The sequence below is a fragment of the Nicotiana attenuata genome, chromosome 7 (assembly GCF_001879085.1).
Source record: "Nicotiana attenuata strain UT chromosome 7, NIATTr2, whole genome shotgun sequence".
Classification (NCBI taxonomy): Eukaryota; Viridiplantae; Streptophyta; class Magnoliopsida; order Solanales; family Solanaceae; genus Nicotiana; species Nicotiana attenuata.
The window spans coordinates 22,749,966-22,756,085 of NC_031995.1; the positions used below are offsets into that span (position 1 = coordinate 22,749,966).

Genomic DNA, 6,120 nt, shown 5'->3' on the forward strand with positions numbered 1-6,120 from the left:
CCGTGAGAATTGTGACCTGGTTGATTCCATGGAACTGTATAGTGGATTTATCTTGTTGATATTTGTGTTTTCATCATGTGAGTAAGTAACTGAGCTGTCAATCATGCTAGAGATCATGTTTAGGCTATACACTGGTACTGTTGGAACCCATAGTGGTTGTTTCTTGCTGTTGACTTATTGATTTCATTGAAATTTCGTACTCAATCACATTCATTAATTACATATCATATCTCAATCTCTATTGCTATTTATTGATACATTATCATCATTTTCGGGCTGGTTTCATGACATTGTGAGCCCGTGAGAGAGAGACTAGAGAGATTGATGACTGAGTGAGGCCGAGAGCCTGATTATGAGTGATATTTATGGGATCGGGCTGCACGCCGCAGCAGGTTTTACTAATTTATTCTTGGATCTGGCTTAAGATAGCGCTTGGGCTGAAGGAGCCTCTCCAGAGTCTACCCACACCCCAGTGAGCGTGGTTGATTTATATTGAGGGATGGATCTTCCCTGGACATGGATCTTGTCCGAAGCATTTATACCTAGAGATGGATCTTCCCCATGGGCTGGATTGGCCCTACCCAGTACTGAGTGACTGACTATCAGTTGATGTATATATTTGCGGGATGGATCTTTCCTGGGCCGGATTGGCCATATACGGTATTGAGTGATTGAGCAAATGCCGGGATACGCCAAGTTTATAAAAGACTTGGTGACTAAAAAGAGATCTATGGATTGTGAGACCATCAAAATGACTCATCAAGTGAGTGCAATTGTGCACTCGATGGCTCCAAAGCTTGAAGATCCCGGAGCATTCACCATTCCATGTACCATTGGGAGTGCGGATTTTGCAAAGGCATTGTGAGATTTGGGAGCAAGTATAAATTTGATGCCTTACTCTGTATTCAAAACTTTGGGTATTGGTCAACTGCGAACTACTTCAATGAGATTGCAAATGGAGAATCGAACAATGAAGAGGTCGCTTGGTATTATTGATGATGTTCTTGTCCGGGTAGACAAGTTTATTTTGCCTGCGGATTTATCTCGACTACGAAGTCGACTATGAGGTGCCTATAATATTGAGAAGGCCTTTCCTAGCAACAGGGAAGGCATTGGTTGATGTGGAAGCAGGGTAGCTCACCTTCCGGGTGGGTGACGAAAAAGTTGTCTTCTACGTTTGCAAATCGATGAGGCAACCAAATAGTACTGAAGTTTGCTCTTTTGTTGATCTTGTGACGGAGGTGATAGTTGATGACACAAGTGCCATGACCAATGTAGAGGATCCTTTGGAAGTTGTATTGTTGAACCATGATGTGACTGAGGATGAAGGTTTGGTAGAGTATGTCAATGCTTTGCACGGAATGGGTTCTTACTCCTATGAGCCCCGTAAATTTTCCTTGGATCTTGAGAACAGAAAGACTCCACCAACAAAACCCTCAATCGAGGAACCTCTCGTATTGTGAGTTGAAGCCTTTGCCTTCACACCTCAGGTATGAATTCTTGGGCCCTAGTTCAACTTTACCTGTTATTCTTTCTTCTTGCTTAACTAACGTGCAGGTAGATGCCACCCTTGAGGTGCTCCAAAGAAGGAAGAAGGCAATTGGATGGACTCTAGCCGATATTCGGGGAATAAGCCCCGCCTTTTTCATGCACAAGATTATACTTGAGGATGATGCCAAACCCTCCGTGGAACATCAAAGGAGGTTGAACGAGGCTATCCAAGATGTCATCAAGAAGGAAGTGATCAAGTGGCTAGATGCAGGGGTTGTGTACCCCATCTCGGATAGTTCTTGGACTTCACCGGTACAATGTGTGCCGAAGAAGGGTGGTATGACTGTGGTCACAAATGAGCAAAATGAGTTGATCCCCACTAGGACTATCACCGGATGGAGGGTATGCATGGACTACCGGAAGCTGAATAAAGTGACCCGTAAAGATCATTTTCCATTGCCCTATCTTGACCAAATGATGGACAGACTTCCCGGGCGTGCCTACTACTGCTTTTTGGATGGGTACTCAGGTTATAACCAGATTTTGAATTCTCCGGAGGATCAAGAGAAAACCACCTTGACATGCCCGTATGGAACCTTTGCATTTTCACGGATGTCATTTGATTTGTGTAATGCACCGGCTACCTTCCAGCGGTGTATGATGGCTATCTTTACGGACATGGTGGAGGACTTCTTAGAAGTGTTCATGGATGATTTTAGTGTTGTGGGTGACTCCTTTGAAGAATCTTGACAAGGTGCTAGCCCGATGTGAAGAGACAAATCTTGTTCTTAACTGGAAAAAATGCCACTTTATGGTCGAGGAGGGCATTGTCCTCGGCTATAAGATCTCAAAGAACGGTATTGAGGTGGACAAGGCGAATATTGAAGTGATTTCAAAACTTCCTCCTCCTACTTCCATCAAGGGGGTTAGGAGCTTTCTTGGGCATGCGGGTTTCTACTAAAGGTTCATCAAGGACTTTTCAGAGATAGTGAATCCCTTGTGTAAATTATTGGAAAAGGATACGAGGTTTGTGTTTAATGAAGAATGCATGAAAGCTTTTGAACTTCTCAAGTACAAACTGACAACCACTCCCATTATTACCGCACCCAATTGGAGCTTACCCTTCGAGCTTATGTGCGACGCAAGTGATATTGCGGTAGGAGCGGTCTTGGGGCAAAGGGTGAACAAGATGTTTCACCCGGTGTATTATGCAAGAAAAACTATGAATAACGCCCAGGTTAAATACACGGTGACGAAAAAAGAGTTGCTAGCCATAGTGTTTGCCATGGAAAAGTTTAGGCCTTATCTCATGGGTGCCAAGGTGATTGTTCATACTCATCATGCAGCACTCCGCTACTTGATGACAAAGAAGGATTCTAAGGCTCGGTTGATGAGATGTGTTCTATTGCTTCAAGAGTTTGACCTTGAAATTGTTGATCGAAAAGGGTGTGAAAACCAAGTGGCGGACCACTTGTCCTGCTTCACTACAAGAAAATGACATACGACGACATTTTATAAATGTCGGTATAAATCACATAAATGGCACAAAATCAATTACCGGCATTTATTTTACACTTAAATCAAATGTCGGAAATTTCAATGTCATTTTTTCCTGACGTTTAAATTAATGTCGGCAAATAATTTGTGACACTTATTTACTTCATTTATCAAATGTCAATAATTTGGGTTCTTAACCTACCTTGTTTGTGACATATATATAAATGTCGTAAAATTCTTTATAGTTTTTGACTGATAATATGAAGGTGAATCATTATTTGTCATGGCTAAAGATTAAATCAAAGACATTTTTGTATTAAAAGAAAACAATAAATTAACAATAATTTATTCACAATAACATCCATTATCATTTCATACTTTTCAGTACATTACAAACAATTTGAACCAAATATAGAGTTACTTCCAACATACAATTATTTCATAACTTTTCCCCTAAACTTCCAAAACAATCTATGCGCCAGTCATAACTTTGGCATCATCCTTTTGACGGAAATGCTCTAGGGTCCATCGCTTTAGTGTCCATGCTTTCCCAAGTCGAGGATTCCTTTGCATTAGCTGCTCACATTCTTCTATAGTTTTGTTTCAAGAACTAAAATTAAAAAAAAAAAAATCATCACTAAACTAATTTAGGAAACTACTAAGTAGCAAAATGAACAAGTGATTTTACCTCGTACAATATCTTGAAGAAGTATAGATAGTCATATGGTTACTATCTTCTGCAAAATAACACAAAAACCATCCAATATTAGAAGCTTAAGATAAATATATCAATTTGGCATCATTAGCTTATGGAAAAGATCATTCCACTAATAGAGATGGAGTTACGTACAAATGTAGGAAGTGTTTCACAAGTGATATTCCCTTCTCAGCCAGCCATTTAGGTCGACATTCATCTTGTGCAATCTTTTCCTAAATGTCATATCTCACTGTCCCAAAAATGGTGGATAATGCTTTCTATAAGCTAAAACAAAGAGAAATAACATTAAAAATATTAGTCTGCAGTGTTACATTCTCAGGTATTATAAGTAGAAAGAAACATTAGAATTTCGTTTCAGTTGTTCTGCCCTTTACAGAGAAATAAATAATTAGATTGTAGAGTGTCATTTCACTGGATGAATATATAGAGTAGTTTGTCGGGAATAAATAATTAAATAAACTATCTAGTTGATGCAAAATAGTCCTATAAATTGATTAATTACCTTATTCATTGACTGGTGCATCAGTATGTTGTATGTGGTAAATGGATTTCAGGGTTCTGTCATGGTAAGAACAAATTAAACATCCAAACAATGTCAATAATCTAATCAGTACCAGTACAAGATCATTTCAACATGAAAAGATAAAGCAAAAGAACTGACATTGAAGAGAAAAATCCTTGAGGTTTCCATGGCAAAGGTCAAAAATATTAATCTTGTGGTCTTATGCTATTGATAGTTGCTTTTTTTAACTTCTTCCAAAAAAATATAGCACAATTACAGCTCGGTGATTCATAATAAAGCTCTGTTGTTGCAAGCGCAACAGGTAACGGTAGTGTCAAAGGGCAGTACTTAGGCAGCCTCCACTTGTGTCAGATGTAATCTATGAAGAAGAATGGAATGGTAGAAAAATTATGAAGTGTACTTACAAAATCTCAAGTAGTTATCAAAATTTCATCTATACAAAAGAATTCTATCCCTTTTTTGAGATGGAAAAATGATTCTATTCTATCAAGCTGCTATACTGATAAAAGTAAATTATATTCTCTCTAGTTATGCGAACATGACTATCTAGGAAAGTGCGAATCCAATAAATGTTAGTTAATCCTCTAAAGCATTTGATCAAATGACTGGTAGGAACGGAATAGAATAGAATAAAAGTTTGAAACTATTTTAAAGGCAGTCAATTAAAAATTCAATCCAGAATAGCATCGAATCACAGGTGAATAGAAATTACCCGAAACTCAGTAACCTTGACTAAAAGATCGAGAATTATAACCAGTAGTATAAAGTTCTAGAGTTCGATTCTCTGTGTCATGCTGGAATTGGATTATCCGCGAATCGAGCACGACGATGAACTTCGAGAGAAATTGATTGGAGCGCTCGAAAGGTATATGAAGCGAGTCTAGAAGAAAAATCCCATTAGGCTGTTGCAGTTTCACAATGCCTCGACAATTTCGTGAATATAAAACGGTGGAAATCGTGATTTTGTTGTTGAGGAAAGAGGAAAGATCACCAGTAGGGTTTTTGAGAGAAGAACATTAAACAGGCGGCCTCCGGTAGTCGGTAATATACAAGTAATTTTTCAATTTCAATTTGTTAGAATTAACATTACAAACTTAAATAAGTTTCCTGCATTTGCTGTAAAAGTCAGCAAATACCGACAAATATTGCGATATTTTAATTAAAAGTCTCAATTATTTTGTCATTTATCGTTAAATGTCACTGAATTTACGATATTTCTTTAAAAATGTCAAAATTTCAATCCTTTTCCGACATTTATTAAATAAGTCGCCTTTTAAATGTCGTTGTAGCCCTACTTTCTTGTAGTGCTTGGAGGAGGAGGGGAGGCCCCATGATGGTCTCGAAATTAATGATTCATTCCCAGATGAACAACTCCTCTCCGTATCTTTGAATAGTATGCCTTGGTTCACCGGTGTTGCTAATTTTTTTGTGACCGGCATTGTCCCGTATGAGCTCTCTTCTAACCAAAGGAAAAATCATAAATGGGATAGCTTGGAATACTATTTTGACGAGCCTTACCTGTTCAAGATTTGTAATGATGGTGTGATCCGGAGATGTGTTCCGGAAGAGGAGCAAATGACTATTCTTGATGCTTGCCATTCCTCACCCTACGGTGGTCATAATGGTGGGGTGAGAACTGCTTCAAAGGTGCTCAGCTGTAGTTTTTATTGGCCTACATTGTATAAAGATGAGAGTGAGCTTGTGAAGAGATGTGATGAGTGTCAGAGAGCGAGTGGAATTTCCAAGAAGGATGAAATTCCTCTCACCACTATTCTTGAGGATGACATATTTGACGTGTGGGACATTGACTTCATGGGACCTTTTGTGAGTTCATGTGCTAACACGTACATTCTGGTTGCTGTTGATTATGTTTCCAAGTGGGTTGAAGCTC

The 6,120-nt window shown here is 38.8% G+C and overlaps 1 long non-coding RNA gene across 1 annotated transcript; it reads right to left on the reverse strand.

Moving 5' to 3' along the window:
- LOC109230422 lies at positions 3,311-5,285 on the reverse strand. The gene is made up of 5 exons (XR_002068630.1): positions 4,942-5,285; positions 4,209-4,264; positions 3,839-3,970; positions 3,677-3,725; positions 3,311-3,598 (listed from the first exon to the last, which is right to left on the reverse strand). It is a non-coding gene; the product is annotated as an uncharacterized LOC109230422 (long non-coding RNA).